A 25,553-nucleotide genomic window follows, 5' to 3' on the forward strand; every position below is an offset into this window, starting at 1 on the left:
CAAACGACCCCCTGTTCGGTTCACTGCAGAACTTTATAACATCGTAAAAATTCGAAACCGAATAATGAACCCCATTAAAGTCTATGGGACCCAAACTGGAAAAATCAAAAGTGACTATTTTGAGGCTTATATACAAGTAATTGGGCATACAATGGTTAAGAGGGTTCAGGTACTGCCCTGAGGGACATGTATCAATGAAAAAAAGTTTGTAAAAAACATCATTTTTAAATGAGCAGTGATTTACTGATGCTTAAAGTGAAACCATTAAAATGAGAAGTAACAATAAAATTGAAAAATTAATTTAAATATAGTGCCTGGGGGGGGTTCCCTTAGTCTGCATGTAATGTTGCACATCTGTACCATGTATAGAGCCTGCTGCAGCCATAATGACATTTATAAAGCCAAAAAAATTACATTTTCCATTCAAGCTTCCTCTATTTTTATAAACAACGGCTTGGGTAACCAGTCTCTATGATAATGTGTAAACTTATATAGTGATATATAATATACTGCGCATAATTTTGGTGCAATGAAACTAGTGACTAAATTAAACTTAACTAGTGACAATAATGAATTTCAGATATTGCAAATCAGCTTAACACATGCCTTATGGTGCAATGTGGGCTAGTAACAAACAAATTGAAAAATATAAATAATGAACAATTTTTAGAGGATTGATTTGTGATAAGCAAAGTCTCTTAGAGCCACACACGATGTTTAAGCTCCAGAACCAGTTGTTAAAAATCTTCACACCTTCACCAAGCTGCAGACACTCAGTGTGCACAAACTGCTTACTGGAACTAACGGACCCCTTAATTACATGGGGACAGTTACAGCCGTATTCTCAGAGGGTTGTCGACAGATTGTAAACCGATAACAGGCAAACCAAGGCAATGTATGTGTTCTAGTAAACCGGCACCATCCACCTTCTATATCCTCATGCCCATATACATATCCGTCCTCTCATGATCCAACATTTAGCAGGAATAGGTGGGGAGATAAAGGAAGGCTCTCATGGTGAATTATGAAGTAGTAAGGTTTATTAAGACAATACAATATGCACTTACATAAAATCTTCTTGCTTAATTCAGTTAGCAACAATCGCGGTTCCTGAGTGACAGAACGCGGCTTCCACGTTCCAGCTGCATTCCACGAGAAACCCGAAGCAGCGTAATTACGATCCCACGTCCCAACGTGTTTCGTCAGCCCATAGCCAACGTCATCAGGGGTCATGTCTCTATGATAAGGCCATAATTGAGTGCACTTGGAACAAGATTAGAGATTTTTTGGATAAATTCTGGTGTCTCTTTCACAGACTTTAGATATGTAGAAGTAACAGGTGTGGAAAAATTTGGGTGTTGGTGGTGCCTTCACACCCTAACCCTTTAGAGGTACTCTTGATGAAAGCAAGAATTTTCCCCGTTGTCAAAAATTGCAATGATATGAACCTGTCAAACAGGTACGGAAAAATTGGTCTTTGGGTGTCGGTGGTGCCTTCACACCATAATCCTATTGAGGTACTCTTGATGAAAGCAAGATTTGGCTCTGCTGTCCAAAAATTTTAATTTCATGCCCCGCTCAAACAGTTGCGGAAAAATTGGTCTTGGACATCGATCGTGCCTTCACACTGTATCCCTATAGAGGTACTCTTAATGAAAGCAAGAATTGGCCTTGCTGTCAAAAATAACAATGATATGCACCCGTCAAACAGGTGCATAAAAATTGGTCCTTGGGTGTTAATTGTGCCCATGAAACCTGCACCAAAATATTCCTTCCAGATGAAATCAACACCTACAAAGCTAGGCAGTCTAGACAGTCTTTCAGAGATTCAATATCCAGAAAGCACTTAATCAGCGACATCGGCATCAGGGGCTTGATAGCTGCTGGTAATCCAGGACTGATTAATTTTGATAAATGTCAGCCAGTCCACGGAGTCTGTAGACAGACGCGCTCTCTTATCTGTCACAAAACCTCCGGCAGCACTAAATGCCAGTTCGGAAAGCACACTGGATGCAGGGCAGCCCAGCAGCTCTATTGCATTCTGGGCAAGTCCTCACCAGTGGCCTATTCTCATAACCCAGCAACCCAGTGAATCATCCACTGGAAAGCTCTCCATATCTTTTTTCGCCCTTAGATAACGTCCCACCATATGATGAAGATGCTGCCATGGGGATTTGGAAGCTGACAGCCCTGGGTGCCAAGGACTAAAAAAATTTTGAAAGGCATCACTGAGGCAGCCCCTTCTCCACCGCTTATCTCTTGACCAACTGAAGCTTTAAAACAATGTTTTCCACCAGACTGTAACCTACCAAAGTTGGGAAAGGCATTATATAAACTCCTCTTTAAGGTGTCTTGAAGAGACTTCATCTTCTACTCCCTCTTCTACTCCCTCTTACGAGATTTTCCACTTGTAACAGTGGTCAAGGAGGGTTGCGAACCAATAGTGATCCTTCTCCTTAATGCCACGTATTCTCTGGTCTTTTGGCAGGCTTTGAAGAATAAGGGAGACCATGCACCCCAAGTTTGTGGAGGCATGAAAAGCAGACTCCTTGGGGTCACTGAGGATTACAATATCTGGAACTGCCTCCTCCCAGCCATGTAATACTCCCAAGAGTTTGGGGATGGAAAACCATCTGTTAAGGGTTGATGTATGTATTGCTCTGCTTCAATGCCTCCAAAGCTGTCAGAATCCTCCTCCTCCCTCTCCTCTTGTGTGTTCTGTGGCATAGGAAGAATGGTGTCTGCATTAAGTGGGCCTTGAGATGAAAGGAAGTCCTCCTCTTCCTCCCGCTGCTCTGCCTCGAGTGCCCTATCCATAATGCCACGCAGAGCCTGCTCCAGCAGGAACACAACAGGGATTGTGTCATGGATGCATGCATTGTCACGGCTCACCATCCTTGTGGCCTCCTTAAATGGTGACAGTACAGTGCATGCATTCTTTATCAGCCGAGCTGGTCTGAGCCTGTCGTTGTGCCATACTTAAACAGGTACTCGTTGATGGCCATCTGCTGCATGTGCAGCCGCTGCAGCATTGCCAAAGTTCAAGTTCAAATCAGGTGGTTTACAGGCAGGTGGAATTCCCGCTGAATTTCAGCCAACAGAGCACTGGCTGTGTATGATTGTCTGACATGGCCACAGACTCTTCTAGGCTGCTTCAGAAGTTCTTCCAACCCTGGGTTACTATTTAAATAACGCTGCACCAACGAATTGAGGACATGTGCCAGGCATGCCACTTGTGTCAACTTTCCCTGTCTAAGGGCGGACAGGAGGATTGTGGCATTATCGCACACCACCATTCCTGGCTCCAGCTGGCATGAACCACCTCTGAAGCACTGCATGGCACCTTTTAGCCTGACTCATAAAATAGCCCTTTGAACGCTTAGGGCAGGGGTTGGCAACCTACGGCCCGCACCTGGCCTGCCGCCACTAAATGTCCGGCCAATTGGTGCACATGATGAATTCACGTGCACCTGGCCTGTGGACATTTTAAGTAAGAGCAGAGCAGAGCAGAGAGCAGGGAGCTGAATGAGAACACGGGAGAGACACAGCAGCGCTGATAGGACAGCGGGAGCTTCCGGAGTTAACTTTCCAGGTGATTGGTTGCTAGGTGGTCTTAGCAACCAATCACCAGCTTGTTAATGTGGAAAATTAAGTCGGGAAGCTCCTGCTGTCTTATCAGCGCTGCTGTGTGTCTCTCCTGTGTTCTCATTCAACTTCCTGCTCCCTGCTGCGCTCTGTCTCCCTATCTGCATGGGGCCAGGTAGGAAAGGGCAGAGCTGCGGGGGGGCTATGTACTGTAATATGCAGGGTGTGTGTGTAGAGGAGGGCTGTGTAATATGCAGGGGGGCTGGGTAGGGGGCTGTGTGATGTACAAGGTGGGCTGTGTAATATGCAGGGGGGGCTGTGTAATGTTGGGAGACTTTCTAGTAGCAAACAGCATCAAGTCTCACACCAATTCCTTTGTCTAAAATTTAAAAAGCAAACATTTTCCAAAGTTTCTTGTGTTTGTTTTCATTATTACTGTTATAATTACTGTTCTGGTAATAATGTTTAAAAGTAAGTTCCGGTTCATGCTGGTGTAATGCGGGAAACCCTGTGAATCAGTGTCGGTTCCCCCATCGCACCAAAATCGCACGGTGGTTCACACTGATATCTGCAAATCGCTGGGGGTGTCAGTGTAAAGTTAATGACACCCCCAGATTGATTCGCAGATCTGTGCGAACTGTGAAATGGTGCAGGAATCAGATCGCATAGGTGTGAGCATCCATGCGATCCGATTCCAGTGCGGACCAAAAAAGGGTCCTGCACCATTTCGGTGCAAATGCGATTTCAGCCATACATTATGTATGGTTGAAATTGCATCGCACAGACATCGCATGTGATCTGCACAGCAAAGCGGTGCGAATCACATGCAATGTCAGGCTTCACACTAGTGTGAACCACCACTAACTGTTATTCAAAGTTTCTTGTATTTTGTTGATTAATATTATCATACAGTGGAATAGGGATCAGGGCACTACTATAAAGTATATAAAGTAAAAACCATCCTAATGTGCAGCAAGGCAGCTTTCACTTTATAATGCCGGCTCAACAAGCTGCAGCACTGAGCCCTGTCCTGCATCCTTCCGAGTTGCAGAGTTACTCAGTGTGCTGTAAACTAAATGAATTGTCCCTGACCATGCTTGCTGGACCACATGTCAGCAGTAAAAAAAAACAACAATGTAGGAGCGCTAACAAAACCACCAGCCCATGAAGGGTAAATGGGTTAGAACGGGTGGGGGAGGGGAAGGAAAGAGAACATGGGGAATAGAAACTGCTGAGTCCAATTATCCTTTATTGTGCACCATATATACCCTGGAATAAACACGGCTCCACAGCACCTGAAGAAAGAGCGCGCAGGGCCGTACGTGACCCGGCGCATGCTCAGAAACACGTCGTGCATACCGTGCATATTCCACATACCTAACATTCCCTGGTGACGTGGCCGCGCTCCAGCTTCCACCGCACATCGCAGCCGCTGCCTTAGACGCTGACCGCCGACTGCTGGAGGAGGTAGCCGGCTTCCTTCTCTCCTCTGATCAGCGATCAAGCTTCTGAACTGCTGTACACGAGTGGATGGCACCTCCCAGAGGAATTCCTGATGTCCATGACTTGACACAGCTCGATGACTTTGGTTTCCAGTGAGTTTATATTACCTATGCCTTGTTATTAATAAAGACTGTCTGTACTTAGAGCGCTCTCTCTCTTTTTCTTTTGTACATGTCAGCAGTAATGTGGACCTTGCAGCTGACTGCCTTGCCCAATGATGCCACAACATTGCCTTCCAGTTGATAGTAGAGAGCTGGAATAGCCTTATGTGAAAAGAAATAGCAACTATGAACCTGCCATTGGGGTACAGCAAATTCACGGAAGGGGGCAGAATCCACCAGATGGAAAGGCAGAAGTTGTAAAGCCAACAGCTTTGACAAGCTTGAGTTTAGACGCAGGGCATGTGGGTGGCAGTGACTGTATTTTCTTTTCCGCTGCAGCGGATGGGGCAGAGAAATTTGCCTGCTGTAGTCTACAGCTGGTAGTGTGTTCCTGGCAGACGTGCTGCAAGGACCTGGGACAGCTTGCGTTATACCCTCATCCCTGTCAATGGAGGCTGCTGAGAGGTCATGGCCCATGAGGTATTGCCGGGGTATACCAGAAAGGTAAGGAGTGAGGAGGAGCAGATTTGCATTCATTTTGTGTGGCTTTCAGGGGCTCTTGCCAACGGGCTGAGTGGTGGAAGGTTAAATTCCTTGTCAAGCATGTGGCACCCAAATGGTTGGTGTTTTTGCCATGCTTGTTTGAAAATTGCAACAATGCGATCAGCTGCACATGTGTTAAAAAAGACCCAGACAGCTAAGCTGTGGGAGGTGGGCCTGGAGATAACAGAATCTCCAGAATCTGGCATAATAGGGTGGCTGCTCTCTATTATTCTTCCATGGTGGCTGCCTCTTTGGGGTTGTGCCTCACCCTCACTTTCCTCCTCTGGTCTATCTGGCACCCAAGTGGCCTCATCATCATCATCCCCACCATCCTCATTATCACTGGAGGCAACTTGGCAATACCCTGTGGCTGGGGAACATGACTGCCAAATTTTTGTTTACCAGTGTTCTCCCCTCTCTGTCGGCTCATGTTCTTATGTTCCTCAACCTCAGAACCAAGATCTGAATCAAAAAATGGCTGTGCATCGTCAAGGAGAAAGTTGCTGACGCTATGTTCAAATAACTCAGCTGACTCCTCAATGCCTCCTGATGGGGTTATTGCAAGAGTAGCTGTGGACAAGGAGGCAGAATAAGCCACTCTGGCAGCTGCAGTGGACTGCGCACTAGTCTCTGCTTGGGTGGCAGAGGATGAGGAGGTTGATGATGGTTTAGTAAGCCAGTCCACCACCTCCTTTGCATGCTGTGGCTGGATGGCATGGGCAATATCACTAAACAGACGAAATGATGCCCTGCCTTAAGACAGAGCATGTTCCCCTTTGCCTGTGGACCCATACGCTGCTGGCCCCCCTCACAGTGCCATGGGAACGCCTACCTCTCCTTGATGGCCTCCCAGACATGATGTGGTTGGGCGCTTTTTAACAAAATGTAATAAAGATGGGGACATGTGTAAGTGCATGCACTTTAATCAATGGAAAGTGGTGTTTGGTGCACTTTAACTTGAGTACTCACTACACAGACACACTCCACTGACACACTTCAATATACTGCTGTAAAACTGCACTAACACACTGCACTGTGGTAAACGTGCACTAACACATTGAAATATACTGTGTTAAACATGCAGTAACGCACTCAAATATACTGCATTAAATGTGCAGTAATGCACTGATAAGTACTGCATTAAACGTGCAGTAATTCACTGATATATACTGCGCTAACTGTACAGTAACGCACGGATATATACTGCGTTGAATGTGCAGTAACGCACTGATAAATACTGCGTTAACTGTACAGCAATACACTGATATATACGGTACTGCGTTAAACATCCAGTAACTTACGGATATATACTACGTTAAATGGGCAGTAATGTACTGGGTTAAACGTACAGAAACACACTGATATATACTGCATTAAACGTACAGTAATACACGGATATATTCTGCTTTCAGTGTGCAGTAACGCACTGATAAATACTGCATTAAAATGTACAGTAACGCACTGATATATACTGCGTTAAATGTCCAGCAACGTACAGATACTGTATATACTGCATTAAATGTGCATTAATGCACTGATGTATACTGGCTTAAACATACAGAAACGCACTGATATGTACTGCATTAAACATACAGTAACACACCGATATATACTGCGTTAAACGTGCAGTAATTCACTGACTAATATATACTGCATTAAACATACAGAAACGCACTGATATATACTGGCACCCAATTGTTAAACATACAGAAATGCACTGATATGTACTGCGTTAAATGTGCATTAATGCATGGATATAAACTGCAGTAAACATGCAGTAACGCATAGATTTATACTGCGTTAAACGTACAGTAATGCACTGATATATACTGCGTTAAATGTGCAGTAACATACGGATAAATACTGCGTTAAACGTTGAGAAATGCACTGATATATACTGCGTTAAATATACAGAAACGCACTGATATATACTGCGTTAAACATGTAGTAACACACAGATATATACTGCGTTTAATGTGCAGTAATGCAAGGATATATACTGCGTTAAACGTACAGTAACGCACTGATATGTACTGCATTAAACGTGCAGTAACGCACAGATATATACTGCGTTAAACGTTCAGTAACGCACAAATATATACTGTGTTAAACGTGCAGTAATGCACTTATATACTGCAAGAAACCTGCTCTGACAAATTAAACTAAAACTAAAGTAAAAATGAATGGTCACTACACTTGCACTGAACTATCACTAGATTCACTCTAAACTGATTTTCTACACTGACAATAGAATAAGGATAGCACACTATAGCACACTACTCGCTAGTAGCACTGAACAGAGCCCTGTTCTATCTTTCTCTTCACCAATATCACACTACAAATGTCCTCTATAGGGAGAATATTTTTACAGTGTGGGGCAGGACTAAGAGCAATGTGCCATGATTGGATAGAATCATCATTACTTTCTCCAGTCATGGCTCTGACAGTGCTCTGTGCCCTGATTGGGCAAAGCTTTCAATGCCTCAGCCAATCAGGGCTTCCAATGCGGCGGCGCAGTGCATTGTGGTCATTCAGAGGGCTGAGCAAACGGTCAAATTCCCTGATAATTTGGGTGTTCGTCAAAATGGGCGAACAGCCAGTGTTTGGCTCAAATTCATGCTCGTTCCGAACTGTTCGCCCAACTCTACCAGCTACATCACTAACCTAATCTCAAAATACCAAACAAATCATTCTCTTGGTTCCTTCCAAGACCTCCTGCTTTCTAGCTACTTTGTCACCTCCTCCCATGCTCGACTCTAAGACTTCTCCTGAGCCTCACTTGTCCTTTGGAACTCCCTACCCCAGTATTATCTCCTACGCTGTCCACTATTCGATAGAAAAACCTGAAAACCATATTTTTATTTCTTCCATCAGCTAACCCCCCCACACACAGTTATTACCTTTTGTGTCACTTGACCCTTCCTTTTAGATTATAAGCTCTGATAAGCAGGGCTCTCTGATTCCTCCTGTATTCAATTGTATTGTAACTGTACCGTCTGCCCTCATGTTGTAAAGTGCTGTGAAAACTGTTGCACTAACTATATAAATCCTGTATTATAATAATAATTTTCACAGAATGAATATGCTAGCAACTTTAATGGACAAATGGCTTTGTAAATTTTCATGTTAAAAACTTTAATTTTTAATTCATGTTTTTTTTGTTTTTTTGCTAGGGCCACGCCAAGTTCTTCAGGTTGATTTGTCTATATCCCTTGTGTCTTGGGACCCAGTGCTTTGGGTACATGGTATCCTTTTCTGTCTTGTCCATGGACCTCCAGCATAATGTGAAATGTTTTGTATTGTTTGGATCATGTGAGTCGAAAACCTTTCTATCAGGGTATGACATGCTAGATCAATTGTTTTACCTTATATATGTGTACTTACCTATGTATGTATTCTAAAGTTCCTTCTGATATGCTAACAATCACCATCCCCCTGAGGAAGACTTGACAAGAAGAAATGTGTCGGGGCTCTGGATTTATGCAGTCAGGATCATCGCTTCATTATTTATCATTATTTACTGTTCAAATGGAATGTGGTATTTATATGCTATTACTATTATGATTTTTTTCTAAATTTCCCCTAGAGTGTTTGTTTTGGGGATATTTTAACCACTTCTGGATCGGAAGGCTTTACCCCTTTAATGAACAGGCCTTTTTTTGCAATTCGGCACTGCGTTACTTTAACTGACAATTGCGCGGTTGTGCGACGCTGTACCATAATAAAATTGATGTCCTTTTTTTCCCACAAATAGAACTTTTTTTTAGTGGTATTTGATCACCTCTGCATTTTTTTTTTGCGTTCTAAACAAAAAAAGAGCAACAAGTCTGAAAAAAAGAAACAACATTTTTTACTTTCTGCTATATAACATTCCCAATAAAAAAAAAAAATTAAAATCAAATTTTTTTCATCATTTTAGGACAATTTGTATTCTGCCACATATTTTTGGTATAAAAAAATCCCAATAAGTGTATATTGATTGGTTTGCGCATAAGTTATCGCGTCTACAAACTAGGGGATAGATGGTGTAGTAATGGTGGCAATCAGAGATTTTTAGCGGGACTGCGACATTGCGGCAGACAGATCGGACACCTAACTGACATTTTTGACACTTTGGGGGGACCAGTGACATTACTACAGTAATCAGTGCTAAAAATATGCACTGTTACTGTACTAATGACACTAGCAGGGAAGGGATTAACCAGGGGCGATCAATGGGTTTGATTTGTCCCTAGGGGGTGCTTTCTAACTGTGCAGGGGATGGGCTTTCTGCATGAACACAGAGACCTGTGTTCCTAAATAAGAGTAACTCAGGATCCCTGTGTTCATAACAGACAGAACAGCGGTCTGCCGTGTTTACAACACCAGACCGCCGCTCTTTCTCCATGAAGAGCGATCGCGGGTGCCCAGTGGCGATCACGGCCGCCGGACTGGCTGCTCGGCTTCCTCCATGGCTAATGGGCGTGCACGCCAACATACAGTTACGTCGTTTCGCGGGACAGAACCGACCTACCGCAGCAAAACTGTGGCGGGCAGTCGTTAAGCGGTTAATGTCTACTTTAATAAATATTTGACTTTTTACCAGTATTAGTGTCCAATATATTTATATTTTTGGGTATCACAAGATCCCTTCCCTATTCCCCACCTCTTCCTTTGTGAAGTTTTTTTCATTCTAATCTGGGACTGATACCAAAGTAGCTTCAATTACAGCTATTTAATTGATGGATTAACATTACACCTGCAGTTACATGCAGATGTTGTAATGTATTCAAGGAGCCACTTTACTTTATAGTTTATAGTAGAAAAAGTTATCTTTAATGGATAAAGAAAAGCTAATGATGCATTTACATTTATTTTCTTAAAATATGTGAATTTTGTTTTAGATACGTTGACGTGTGTTTGGCATATATTTATTTTTACATCCAATAGGAAAAAGAAAACAGATTGAAGAGTATTTTCTGCAAATTTGTGCAGTATTTATTAAAATGCCTGTAAAATGCTCTGCATATATTACATCTGCGGCCTTTCTTATACCATAAAATGGTCAGAACACACACTATGATCAATATTTTTTGCAGATAAAAAAGGTTTAATCAATTTTCCCCAGATTACTATGTTCCACAATGTCACAAAGTAGAGGCTATGTGGAAGACACTACCCATGTCATCTTCTAACCTCCTCTAAACAGTTATGGCTGGAACCCAACAACTAATTAATATTAATAAGTCCCATCACACTGTTAAATCAAGTTACTCTGAAATTGTCCGTCATTGTCACCATGTTACAATTTTCTTCTCGCTGACCAGCTCCCCATATGGTGAAGCTGAATCAGGTGGTAGCAGAGCAAGATAAGTTGGGGTCTCGGCTCCTTCATCTGGAGACTTGGGGGCTTTGGGACCAGCCATATCAGTCCTCACCCAACCTGGACAGCAGGCATTTAGGACGATGCCCTCGCCTTTCCGAGTCTCCTTTAGTTGTCGAGCTTGGATCCTGGATAATACAGTCACTCCAATTTTGGATGTCCCGTAAGCACTGTCCGACCATCCTTGGTCTTTGTGGATTCCCTTCTTGGCATCTTCCACAAACTTCTCCATTAGTTTCACCAACTCTTCCTCAGTGATGGTGTTACTGCGGAATTTTTCCTGCAGTTCAGGGCTGCATTTTACAAGAGACATAGAGCTCATCATGCTGGAAACATTGACAACTCACCCTAAAAGAGAACAAAAGTCTTTGATAATGAAAACTTGGAGCTACGTTTTTAGATAACACAAACAATTTTAAAGCTTAACTCCAGCTGGAAAAAAACACCCTTGCAATTGTGAACCCCCACTACAAGGGTTAAATTCTTGTCAAGGGGGTACAGGAATAAGGAGTAATATTTACTTTATTCCGGTCTCCAGCAGGCTTTCTCCATCCAGTACTGCTGCCTCTCTAATGCACTCTTTGCCATGGTCGCATGCTCGCCTTCTTCGCATACAAGCAGGGTTAAAAGCCCTGCACTATACGTGATTGGTAAAAGAAAACCCCAAAGTAATTGGAATTGATATAGGGCTTGCTGTTAATATTCAGGGGTAAAACAATTGCTTGTTAATAACCCGGATAAAAATGTGTGGGACAAGTATAGATGTAATATAAGTGGAACTAATTTTAAACTCAATAAATAGCATATACTATATCACACAAATAAATCATCATATATCAGGTGATAAATCAATCAATTGCCAAGTGCCTTATAGTGCAAATACGTGCAAAAATTGTGCAAAACAGTCCAAATAAAGTTCATATGTGGTTTATATAAATAACTTCAGTGCCAAAAGGAAAGAAAGTGCAAATGCTTGTGCCGGATCCTCCAGTGGTCCAGCTGTTGATACTTATAATGTGGCTTTAAGAAATAATGGGGGTTGTGCACTCACCAGAGGTTGTAGGTCTTAATTGCCGTATGGCAAAAAGACCATAAGAGCCTTATGGCCTTCCTGGCCAGAGGGATGGCGACTGCTGGGCTTTGTAGTCCCCTATGGTCCGGATCCCCTTCCACAGTAGACTGAATCCTCAGTAGACTGAGTACCGGCTTGCGTACTCACCGCTCTCCACGCACAGGCTCAGCACAGCAGGCGCGATTTTTTAAATTTTAAAAACCTTCTTGTATTGCACTATTAATTATACCTATTAAAGCATTTTAATGGTACTGCACTATTGGGAGCATTTTTTCATTCCAATCGGACCCTGAGGATCCAGTCTACTGCGGAAGGAGATCTGGACCATAGGGGACTACAAAGCCCAGCAGTCGCCATCCCTCTGGTCAGGAAGGCCATAAGGCTCTTATGGTCTTTTTGCCATACGGCAATTAAGACCTACAACCTCTGGTGAGTGCACAACCCCCATTATTTCTTAAAGCCACATTATAAGTATCAACAGCTGGACCACTGGAGGATCCGGCACAAGCATTTGCACTTTCTTTCCTTTTGGCACTGAAGTTATTTATATAAACCACATATGAACTTTATTTGGACTTTTTTGCACAATTTTGGCAATTGATTGATTGCTTATCACCTGATATATGATGATTTATTTGTGTGATATAGTATATGCTATTTATTGAGTTTAAAATTAGTTCCACTTATATTACATTTATACTTGTCCCACACATTTTTATCCGGGTTATTAACAAGCAATTGTTTTACCCCTGGATATTAACAGCAAGCGCTATATCAATTACAATTACTTTGGGGTTTTCTTTAACCAGATATTTTTAACTTATAGCAGCTGCTACCACTATTCTCCCCCCCCCCCCCTATATATTAAATCACCTTCACATTCCCCTCATAGATTAGGCTATCCATAGGCGCGAAGAATATACACCTTTGGGAGTATATACCTCTATCACTATACGTGACTATAATAACAGCCCGGGGCACCAGAAAGAAGAGGACAGTGCCAAAGTTGACAGCAAGGTAGGTAATACAGCTTCTTCTGATACTTCTACAAATAGCAAAAATCTAATCCTTGCAGTTTGGGGGGACCCCACTGCAAGGGTATTGCTTTTACAATCCCAGAGTTCAGCTTTAATCTACAGAAGGTGAAATGAATGTACAATTTTGAAACCATCTATTCCAAACCAGGCTGCATCACACATACTAAAGGAGCTATTGGAAATTATTTTCTATTGTTATCATTGAAGAAAGCCAGCTGCAGTATTTTAAAAACTATCTGCAACTTGATATGCCAGTCTTGTGCTTTGTGTTAGTTTTCCAGATTGCTCTCCACAATGCCGTGAAACTATACTTGACTATATATGTTGAAATTACACTCCCTCAGCCAAAACTACATACCACACCCTGGTATTCAATTGTCACATCCTAGAACCCTAAATGACAGTAGAGGTTCTAGCATTTCACAGTTAAATAATATGGGGTAGGGTTGGACACCAGCAGTATTTCTGGGAAAAACTACCAGCCTTATGGTCTCCTTCTGTTTAAGAACCTTGGCAACAAATCCCATTTGTACCCATTCTCTAAATACCATCAGTTGGCAAACCCAACCAGCAGTGGTGGTCTAATCTTAACTTGGAGGGAAGTCATTGTTTCTACCTTGAGCTTAGGACTCAAGGGTCACAGGAACACAGAGATTGATTTGAACACTAAGACAGGTACTTGGAGGCTCAGCTTGTTGTAGATCAGTACTGTTGATACATTGGGCACATTTAAGGCCAGATCAGGTTCACTTTCACTTGGGTCATTTCTCGCAAGACATACAGCAATCATGTCACAACCCAACGGTTCTCTTTAACTTGCTGATGACACTATGCTTCAGCGATGGGTAGATTGCGGTTCCAGTGGCCACTAGCAGATGATTACCCACAGCATTCGCACATCTGATATCCACCTGCATAAAATCCTACCATTGTGGGACAGTGTGGTTTCTGGTTCTCTCTGTGATCCTGTACAAAGCCTTTTCTACTCTTAGCCCTGCCAGTCTGGTTCCTGCCCAGCATCCTATTTTATGCCCTGTATACCTTGTATATTGTTTGTGTATTCTTATTTGCTTTTGTATTTTCTGTATTGTGGTTACTGTGGATAGTTTCATTGCTTATCTGGTTTAAATCTCATTTGCTCAACATTACTGCTACTTTGGCTATATTTGCACTGTTTTGAAATAAACACTTTTACATTGTGTCTGAAAGGCCACTTTCACATTGGACGCACTCCGCCAGGAGACCATCTGCTGAGCAGGAAATCTGTCTACTGATCCCTGCTGAGCAGGTGAATGGCTGATCCGTGTCTGCTTAGCTTATGCAGAGCAGGTACAGACACATTTCGTTCTCCTCCATGGGCGGTTGGGTGTAAATGGTCCACCTGTCCGTTTACACCTGACTGCCATCCGATCCGGTCTGATACGCTGGATGGATGGGGAAAGGATCCCCAAATGTCTGTTTTTAGCAGATCTGATTGGATGTTGGCAGGTGTAAACGGACAAATGTCTGTTTACATCTGCCAGTTTAGAGAGGACAACGGAGGGTCTGATCAGGTCCACCTGAAAAACTGACACGCGGATCCGATCGGTCCGCCCATCTGAAAGGTGCCTTAAGGTTCTCATTTATTCAAGTCATAGTTTCATCTAAAATATCTACCAGACCTCTTCGCACCACACAAGACCTCCTGCTCTCTAGCTCCCTTGTCACATCCTCCATGTTTGTCTCCAGGACTTCTCCAGAGCCTCTCCCACCCTCTGAAACTCCCTACATTAGTCCATCTGGCTATCTTCTACTTTGTCTGCCTTCAGCCAATCCTTGAAAACTCATCTCTTTAAGGAAGCCTATCCCGCCTTTACCTAAATTTCTCCATCAACCAATTAAACCCTCTAGTATTGAATTTTAACTACGCTGTCAACCTTTCTTTTGTAAAGCATTGCACAAACTGTAGTCACTATAAAAAATCCTGTATAATAATCTTAATAATAATGGTATGGCTAGTTAACTTGCTATATAAAGTTTTGTTACTCCTTGTAGCCAGTTCTGATAATTGCCACCATTTATAATTACATGGAAAATGCAAACACCTAAATCAAAATTACTATAAAATGTGTCATGGCAAATATTGCATAAGATTGGGAGGTGTGGAAGCAACATTATATGTGGGCTACCTTAACCTGGAGTCTGCATACTGCTTTGCTAGATAACATTTCTGGTCACATTGATTGCACAAAATTCGGACACACATTTTTCTGACATCTACGCATCGCTACAACCTGAGGAGATAGCATATAAGATAAACCCCAACTTACCGTTCAGTTTAATAAGTGGCAACAGCTCATGGCAAACATCTCTTGTGGCAAAGAAGTTGGTTTTCAGTGTCACCTCAGCTTGTGTGCCAAACGGGGTTGTGTCTGCAGCTGGAAATTTAAGAATGAGAAGTGTATTAGAAAATAGAGCTAGCAGTACTAAGCACTTATAGAAAATGTTCACCTTTATAACATCCATGTAACACTTTTTGTTCCATTCTTATTTTCTCCTTTATAGTTGGGTACCTACAGTATATTTCCATTACACATCTACACACTTTGCTCTGTCTTTACACTAGGGATGCACCGAAATGAAATTCTTGGCCGAAGCCGAAGCCGAATAATAATAAAATGTTTGGCCGAAGGCCGAATACCGAAAGCGGTGTTTCACATTTTTTCCATTTATTTTGCCAATTTTTTGTCCTCTCTCTTGTAGAGTGTAGAGTGACCACAGTGTGCCCCCTTCAATGCAGAGTGACCACAGCGTGCCCCCATCAATGTAGAGGGACTACAGCATGCCCCCATCAATGTAGAGTGACCACAGTATGCCCCCATCAATGTAGAGTGACCACAGCGTGCCCCCATCAATGTAGAGTGACCACAGCGTGCCCCCATCAATGTAGAGTGACCACAGCGTCCCTTGGGTGGTCCTCAATCTCTCAATCAATCTCCCTCATTACACTGTGAGTACAGGGTGCAGTGTTGAGGCCTCTCCAGAGGGACGGTCCATGACATCCTGCACTAGAAAATGAGTTATAGCAGGGGACACCAACGGAGAGGTATTGGGTATTGCAGCCAGCTTTTTACATTGCCTACCATTACAAAAAAAAGTTGAACTTTGAGGTTTCTACAGACCTGTTGCAATCGGTTGGGTAGATGAAGATCCCGCACAGGACGGACACGGTGAGGGCAGAGGTGCCCAGCAGGCAGAGGCTCCAAGGGCATTTCCAGCACAGCATCGTCCTTCGCATGGCCAGGGCCAGGGGTCCCCATCGCCCTAACAGTGTGCTGCCGGCTCTGCAGCTTCTCCATCCTCCGAGTGTCCGCCTCCTCCCGCTGCAGCGCCGCCTCCCAGCTTGTCTGTTCGACCGTCCGGCTGTCAGCTCCCTATTGTGCTGAATGAGGGGGGGGGGGGGTTAGAGAGGAGTATCCCTGACCGATCACCCCCGGGATACCCTCATTATTACCACCACGGCGCCACTGATTACAGACCCCTCCCAATCAGCGGCGTCCTCAGTCCTCCCCAGCCAATGGCATGGGGTTTGCCTTTCGGCCAATCAGGAAGCACGTATCTGCCGCGCTTCCTGATTGGCCAGGAGGAGAATCCGTCTGACAATAGCGAATTTTCATTCGCTATTGTCACACAATGGGTGGGCTCAGCAGGGCCAGATTAACATAGGGGCTATTGGAGCTGCAGCTCCAGGCCCCTACCTTAATATAGGCCCCGGGTTGGCCATATTCACTGTTACCGCTCTTCTGTCACTTGTAAACACAGAAGTCTGGCTTCTATGCTCGCTTCCCCAGGCAGCTCCCTCAGAACCTCCCCACACAGCAAGAAGGCCGGACAAGGAGGGACAGTTGCCAATGCATGGATGTGTTTATGGGCTTCAGAGACAGCATCCCATGTTGAATTAGGCATGCATGGCTGCACCCTTCCTCCTCTGGGTGCATGCCAAGGCACGGCCCTTAAGGCCCTTCAAAATCCTCAGCACCAAGCCCATGATGCTCTTAATCCGGCCCTGGGGCTCAGGGCGCACTGCTCTGCTCCCTGGGTCCACCCTTTGCATCACCCTATCAGAGCCTCTGGCTCTAATCAGGTGACTAAAAAAAAAAATGTCCCTTTAAACTCCATGCGTCCGGCGCCCCGCATGTAGATTAGGGGGCCGGATGCATGAATAGGGGGGCGGTGCCCCTGCGCCCCCAACACACCGGCCGCCACTGGAGTGATCTACTGTATATGTATTGATAATGACATCTGACAAACCTGGTCCTGTATACCTGTGTGCTTGTTTGACTTTGGCGGAGACAATAGACTGTGAGATGTCTTCAGGGAAAGGCCTGACACTAATGGTTCCAAGTACACCATGTGAAGTTACTGTGTTACATGCTGGTACCTTATAAACACAGAAATAAAAATAATTTCTAATGTGCATTCCCCTTGATCCAGAGCTCCGTACCAAATTCCTTTTATATTCTCCTGTTTTTGAGAAAACTGCAACTCTATGTATACCTATCACAAACCAGGGCAATTCAAAGCATATGTGCCCTGAAGAAGTCAATTGACACAATGCACAGGACTAAGTCTCGATTATATCATTGGTCACTCTGACAGAGCTCCAGCGTTTTTCTGTGAAGAGAGGAGAACCTTCCAGAAGAACAACCATCTCTGCAGCACTCCACCAATCAGGCCTGTATGGTAGAGCGGCCAGAGAGAAGCCACTCCACAGTAAAAGGCACATGACAGCCCGCTTAAAGTTTGCCAAAAGGCACCTGAAAGACTCTAAGACCGTGAGAAACAAAATTATCTGGTCTGATGAAACAAAGATTGAACTCTTTGGTCTGAATGGCAAGAGTCATGGCTGGATGAAACCAGGCACCGGTCATCACCTGGCCAACACTATCCCTATAGTGAAGCATGGTTGTGGCAGCATCATGCTGTGGGTGGGTTTTTCAGCGGCAGGAACTGGGAGACTAGTCATGATCAAGGGAAACAGGAATGCAGTAATGTAAAGTGATTGGCACGAAGGTTCCTCTTCCAACAGGACAATAACCCTAAGCACACAGCCAAGATAACAACTCTGTGATCGTCCTTAACTGGACCAGCCAGAGCCCAGACTTGAACCTGATTGAACATCTCTGGGGAAATCTGAAAATGGCTGTGGACCAACGCTCCCCATCCAACCTGATGGGGCTTGAGAATTACCGCAAAGAAGAATGGGAGAAACTCACCAAAAATAAGTGTGCCAAGCTAGTAGCATCTTACTCCTAAAGACTTGAGGCTTTAATTGGTGCCAAAGGTGCTTCAACAAAGTATTCAGCAAAGGCGGTGAATACTTATGTACATGAGATTTTTTTGTTTTTTATTTTTAAAAAATTAGCAAAATTTTAAAGAACAAACTTCTTTCACGTTGTCATTATGGGGTATTGTTTGTAGACTTTTGAAGAAAATAATTAATTTAATCCATTTTGGAATAAGGCTTGTAACATAACAAAATGTGTAAAAAGTGGAGCACTGTGAATACTTTCCGGATGCACTATATATATATGATGTCCATAGCTGTTTCAAATGCCACTTTATGCATTTAAATACCTCCATAGACCCAGTTTGTCCAGACACTATGATCACCTGCTGATTTGGCACTATCCATAGACAGCTTAACTCTTTCATAAGACACAGAAGTTTAATTCAATGCAATTTTACTTTAGGTAATTACAGTACAAAAGATGTTTTCCAGTCGTTGGAATGTTTAAGGCAGGTCATAGATTATATGATTTTCCTATAGTTGCAGGAAAGAGAATTGCTTAATTCTCCCAACAACAGCTAGTGTTCATGGGGGATCACGGGTGCAATGCCAGGCTTCTATAGACTCTCAGTATAAAAAGATAAATCAGGAAGATTAATGAACTATGAGAGTGCTCACCAGCGCCCTCATAGTTCATTGAGAACTATAAGCCATCAACCACGATGTCTGACAGTATTTGTAGTCTATTCATTCACAGGAATGAATGATGCGGCCGTCTGACCGCGCTGGTTTCAAATTGTGACAGCGGGAGCAGGGAGAGGATCCACCACCCGCTGTCACAAAGAGGGGGGATTGGGGGAAAAAGTTGTAGATGCTGGAACATGTTACATGTTACACCCTAAAAACAACTGGAACATTTACCATGTTCCAAAGGTGTACTTATCCTTTATTGCAGTTCAACATAACACAGAAAATATACAATACATATTAGTAGGACGGGACAATCACCAAAGGTGACCATCTGTCCACTGAGGGGAGAAGTGGAGGTAGTGCACTAAGGTTGTCACATTATAAGAAGATCTGAAGTAAAATTGGCGTTTGAGGAAATTACAATTGCACAGATCTAGGAGTGGCGATTCAACTGTGAACTGTTTGGCATGGATTACCTTGTATTTACTACTGCACTTTGCACATTGACTGTGGAATGTAATTAACAGCATATTTTTGATAATCAGCAAATTTGGCACGTGTGTCTTTTAATGATATTGCACATGATTGAAGGCACTATTATCTATTGGGTATAGTCTAGTGCTGCAATAAATTTACTTCATTTTGGTTGTGTTTTCAATAGTTTTATTGGTATTATACCACAGGAAAGTATATTATAGGGCATATCCATATATCTACAAAGATATACAGTATCCAGAACAGTATCCAGAACTGGTGTTTCATAAGGTTGTTAAACAATAATTACAAAATCCTTAGACATAGTCATTTGAAGTATTACAGCCTATGCACATTGTCACCTAGATTACTCAAGGGAGGGGGAGACTGTAAAAGGTATGATAAAGGTATGTAAGTATAAAAGAAAATAATATACCCATTACATGTACATATTGTCATAAAAACATGACATAGTAGTTCAAGTGGTTGTGAAGTCAGATTCCTAAATCACTTGCATCTCCTCTGTTTTATGAAGAAACTAAGTACAGTGTGTCCGTTGTGCTACGTTGTGCGGTCACGTGACCTCCCTCTGCTCTCGACAGAATGTAAATATTCGCCAGCAGACCAAGGATCTTCAATTACAAACAGCAGAGATGTATAGTAACTAAGTAGAACTACTTCACTACTGTACTTAAGTACCGAAAGGCGGTATCTGTACTTTCCTAGAGTAGAATTTTTTTCTCCTACTTCCACTTTTACTTCACTACATTTTTTCGATGATTTCAATACTTCTACTCCGATATTTTTTTTTGTGCTGCATAGTTACTCGTTACAATTATAAAAATTACCACTGCCAGAACAGTAGATGGCAGGTTTCATGAAGCTCAAAACATGTGTATTATCAGCGCATACGAAAATAAATGCTACTGTATGTATAAATAAAAGATGCATTTGAAATAATAAAAAACAATATGATGTTCAAACTTTTGACTTCTTTCTTTAATAACTACATAACACAGTACTTGTACTTTTACTTTCAGTACTTGAGTAGCAATTTTTTTTTTCAAAACTACTGGTACTTTCACTTTCAGTACTTGAGTAGCAAAATTTTTAAAAAAACTACTTGCAATACTTAAGTACAAAAAATGTTGAATACTTTAGTACTTCTACTCAAGTCACTTTTTGATCGAACACTTCCACTTCTACTCAAGTCACTTTTTGATCGAGCACTTGTACTTTTACTCAAGTATGGGTTTCAAGTACTTTATACAACTCTGCCAAACAGCTTTTTATTGAAGAAAGATCAAACCAGCTTATCCAGCCAATCCATTCCCTCTGCTCTCTTTCCCCGATCTAAGGAGAGCAGTGGGAGGGGCTGAAATTCTCCTCTGGCGTAAGCCAGCTAGCAGAGGGTGGTCACGTGACCGCAAAGCAGTGCTGTGCAAGAAGGTTTTTAGGATTATAATTTTTTTAAAAACTGACACACTGTACTTAATAACATCATAAAACAGAAGGGATGCAAGTGATTTATACTGTATATGTTACAGCTTCGGTGAATAGAGGCAGGAGGGGAGGGGGGGGGGGGGGAGGTCTCAACACAGACTAGGAAATGACAGGCAGAGAGGGGAGAGAGGAGAACAGCGTGATGACGGAGGCACGTAAACTGACGACAGTATCATAGATCAGCAGCCATTTTACGGTGATCAGTACACATTGGGTGACATAGGAACAGCCAGGATTTTACAACATAGAATTGGGCAAATGGCACTGCCATTTAAAGGAACAGGAGAATTTTTTTTTTATTTTTAGGGTTACAACCACTTTAAGGATATACAGGACAAGGAGAAGAAATAAAAGCAACTAACTGGGTGACAGGTGACATTTTCAAAAGCCCATTCATAAACCATCTTTTCATAAAGTCGATACATGAACATTAGGATGGTGGAGCCAACCTTTCCATGTGGAGTGAAACATATTAGATTTATTTTGTCTACAAGTGATCAATCTTAAGTGCATGCATTGTAAGTTGATCCTGTGGACAATATCACATGTCAGGTGCCAGGTGACCTCTACTGATAAGATATTGATGACCTAGCAGCAGTGTATCACCATAGTCTAGTAGTTATGAGGGTGCAGCTTGACTCCATTTAGAATATGTATAATTTCAGGGTGAATATGACATTGTAAAAGCTGTTAATGCTTCTGCAGGCTCATAAAAAACGTAGAATAGAACCTGTTTGGGCCACAGTTTCTCCAACATTGTGAGGAATGCAACAAGAAAACAAAGCCTGTCTGGAATACCAAAGGAGGTGACATCTTGGTGGACAAGCTGAGTGTCTTTCGTATATCCAAACTGTAGAGATAGCAAAAGTAGGCAGCCGGTAATTTGAGGCATCCATAAGCGAAAATTATTTTATTTGCTACAGGGTGATTGCAAACAGCAAATCTTACGCGTTTCTTCCCAAAGCCTTAATCATAGCCAATAACAATAAATAAGGCTTTGGGCTTAAATGCGTAAGTTTTGTTTTTTTTTAATCACTATGTAGCAAATAAAATGATTTTGCATGTGGATGCCTTGCGTTACCGGTTGCCTACTTTTGCTATTGTGAGGAATAGTCTGAGGAAAATTTAGAGAAACTGTAAGGAGCCAGATACTATCTCCACAGCATCTTCTGTGAGTCCCAGTGGTCTATACATCAAGATAGGAATAAGTTCACCTTAATGGCTGACAGTCAGTCTTTCCATAAAATCAGATTTTCGCATAGAGGGCAATTTGATTTATTTTTAAATTTGTGGTTTACACAATGAAGTGCTGGCCGGGCTAATTAGGTAGGGAGGTGGTGTTCAGCATTTACATTTTTTTATTTTATTTCTGCAATTCATTGAAAAAATGTATAATACACAAAAGAGAATCTCAACCTTTCAGGACACAGCGGATGAGAGGCAAATCCTTTTGACCTACTGTATGTCTAGCTGAATGCTCCATCTGAACCGGGTCTGTCTCTTATACACCAGCTCTCATATGACTTGATTCTTTGTACACTAACCAGGCCAATTCAAAGCATAAGTCCCCTGCCAAGCAACCCAACACCAACATTACAGACGTATAGACCTCTCATTCTAATGCCCTGGAGCTTGACTGAGAAGCTTGCTGAGTAGCTAAGGGAGCTCAGACCTTCCACACTGGTTGACACAAACAACTTGACACATGGTAACATCCTACAGTATGGTGAGTGTTGTCACCCTATGTCAGGAATTGTGTTACTTGCCAGATTATCAGGTGAAAATAGAGGGAAAAAAAGCCCCCCAAAAATGAAGCAACCACCACATCTAAGGATTTTAGATTAGGAATTTAGATTAAAGGTTTGTTCTTGAGTTTAGATATCAACACCTGAAGTACAGGTCTTACTTTTGTGCTGTATGTCCTTGTCAACTGCTATCAGTCAACCATTGGGAGCACAGTGTTACATTTAGACATGTGCCAATTAAATTAAATATTGGGCAAATCTCATAATTTAAGCAGAAAATGTTTAGTTGTCCTTAATATGTGCAATCTGATGTCTGATCTGGAAGAGAATTGTCAAATTCATGAACCCAAACAATTCTTTAACTCAATGACCCTCTGCAGTTTAAATAAATATTATCTAGGGGAATCGGAAACTCACAACACACTTATTTCATTCTTTAAATTTAAGAACTCACCTTTGAAAGCAATGCCGGCATTATTGATCAGCACATCCAGCCCCCCATATTTTTCCTTTAGGAAGTTCCGCAGGGCCCGGACGCTGTTAAGATCATTGATGTCCAGCTGGTGGAATAGTGGGGACAATCCTTCCTTCTTCAAAGCCTGAACAGCTTCTTCTCCCAGCTGAGTGCTCCTGGCTGTCAGATAGACATCTCCCTTAAACTGCTTACACAGTGCCCTGACTATAGCCAGGCCTATACCTTTATTACTCCCTGTCACCACTGCCACCCGAACACTAGACATGCTGCCTGTGACTGTGAAGGACAAAGCAAATTAACAGCACAGTGTCAACTGCAACTGGCATTTATAATGAAGGCTCCACCCCAGGCATGTAGATAAGGAAGATCATATTCTATTACTGTAACCAAGCATTACATATACACTTCATGCTGCTTTATGGCAACACACTGTTACTGCCATCTAGTGCTGGAATAGTAAACTGTTGCAAATTACATAAATATTTTTCTCCTGATTATAAAATCAATTTTCTGAAATAAACATTCCAAGGAAAAACATTATTTGCCCTCCTAAAAAGTCAATCTTACTATGGTTAATCTAAAAAAGGGCTCAAAAAAACAATATCTCTGTAGTGTAGTGTAGGTTATATCATATGTGTGAAAAAATGTAATTCATTCATATGAAACCTCAATAAACAATGTGCATTACATAAATGGTGAAAAAACAATCACATAATAGATTTGTGCATAACAAAAGGAGTAAAGTTCAAAGAAAAATATATAAAAGTCTAAATGTGAAATCTTGAAAATTATGAGAATCCATGTGTAAGAATCCCAAACCACCTCACAAACAGTTGTGCCAGTTCCCTTACCAAACAGTAATGATCTCCAAATGATAAGAGATCAACAGCCCAGAAATAATCCAAATGGAAGGCCACCACTCAGGGTACCACTGACTCCACCGCCTCCACAGTCCTTCTCTGGTTGGCAGCACCCCTGAGTAATAATGGGTAGGAGAAAGAACAAAGGACCATAGAGTAGTATGCTAAAACCACATGATTTATTAAAAGCGGATGTACTCACAAAGGTTACAGAGTAACACAGGCAAAATATACCACCCCAGAAATCTACATTAGGTCTACAACATCATATAACACTGGCCTTGTCCTAGGTGCGACGAAACACACATAGGGCAAGGCCAGTGGTAAATGATGTTGTATACCTGCTGTAGATTTCTGGTGTGATACATTTTGCCTGTGTCACTCTGTAACCCTTGCAAGTACATCTGCTTTTAATAAATTCCAACAATGTCTGGAATGCCTTCAGATTGCCATATTGGAAGGAAGCAACATTGAACAGTTTCAGAAAATTACAGCAGTTGCAGATTGAAATTGAAAGAAGGTGTTTATAACATTAAATTACAAAATGGCTTTAGTACACATAATATACAGTGCCTTGCGAAAGTATTCGCCCCCTTGAACTTTGCGACCTTTTGCTACATTTCAGGCTTCAAACATAAAGATATAAAACTGTATTTTTTTGTGAAGAATCAACAAGAAGTGGGACACAATCATGAAGTGGAACAAAATTTATTGCATATTTCAAACTGTGTTAACAAATAAAAAACTGAAAAATTGGACGTGTAAAATTATTCAGCCCCTTTACTTTCAGTGCAGCAAACTCTCTCCAGAAGTTCAGTGAGGATCTCTGAATGATCCAATGTTGACCTAAATGACTAATAATGATAAATAGAATCCACCTCAGTGTAAATGCACCTGCACTTTGATAGTCTCAGAGATTCGTTTAAAGTGCAGAGAACACACCAGGCAGGTCTGAGTTACTGTTGTGGAGAAGTTTAAAGCCGGATTTGGATACAAAAAGATTTCCCAAGCTTTAAACATCCCAAGGAGCACTGTGCAAGCGATAATATTGAAATGGAAGGAGTATCAGACCACTGCAAATCCACGAAGACCTGGCCATCCCTCTAAACTTTCAGCTCATACAAGGAGAAGACTGATCAGAGATGCAGCCAAGAGGCCCATGATCACTCTGGATGAACTGCAGAGATCTACAGCTGAGGTGGGAGACTCTCTCTATAGGAAAACAATCAGTCGTATACTGCACAAATCTGGCCTTTATGGAAGAGTGGCAAGAAGAAAGCCATTTCTTAAAGATATCCAAAAAAGTGTTGTTTAAAGTTGGAAGACATACCAAA

At 42.2% G+C, this 25,553-nt stretch overlaps 1 pseudogene across 1 annotated transcript; it reads right to left on the reverse strand.

Moving 5' to 3' along the window:
* Nucleotides 1-10,792: 10,792 nt before the first annotated feature.
* LOC309547167 (carbonyl reductase [NADPH] 1-like) lies at nt 10,793-23,632 on the reverse strand (annotated as a pseudogene). Its single transcript, XR_014226154.1, has 3 exons — nt 23,339-23,632; nt 15,513-15,620; nt 10,793-11,442 (listed from the first exon to the last, which is right to left on the reverse strand). The product of XR_014226154.1 is annotated as a carbonyl reductase [NADPH] 1-like (transcript).
* Nucleotides 23,633-25,553: the final 1,921 nt, after the last annotated feature.

This window comes from Pelophylax lessonae, assembly GCF_965119305.1.
Source record: "Pelophylax lessonae genome assembly, chromosome: 2".
Classification (NCBI taxonomy): domain Eukaryota; kingdom Metazoa; phylum Chordata; class Amphibia; order Anura; family Ranidae; genus Pelophylax; species Pelophylax lessonae.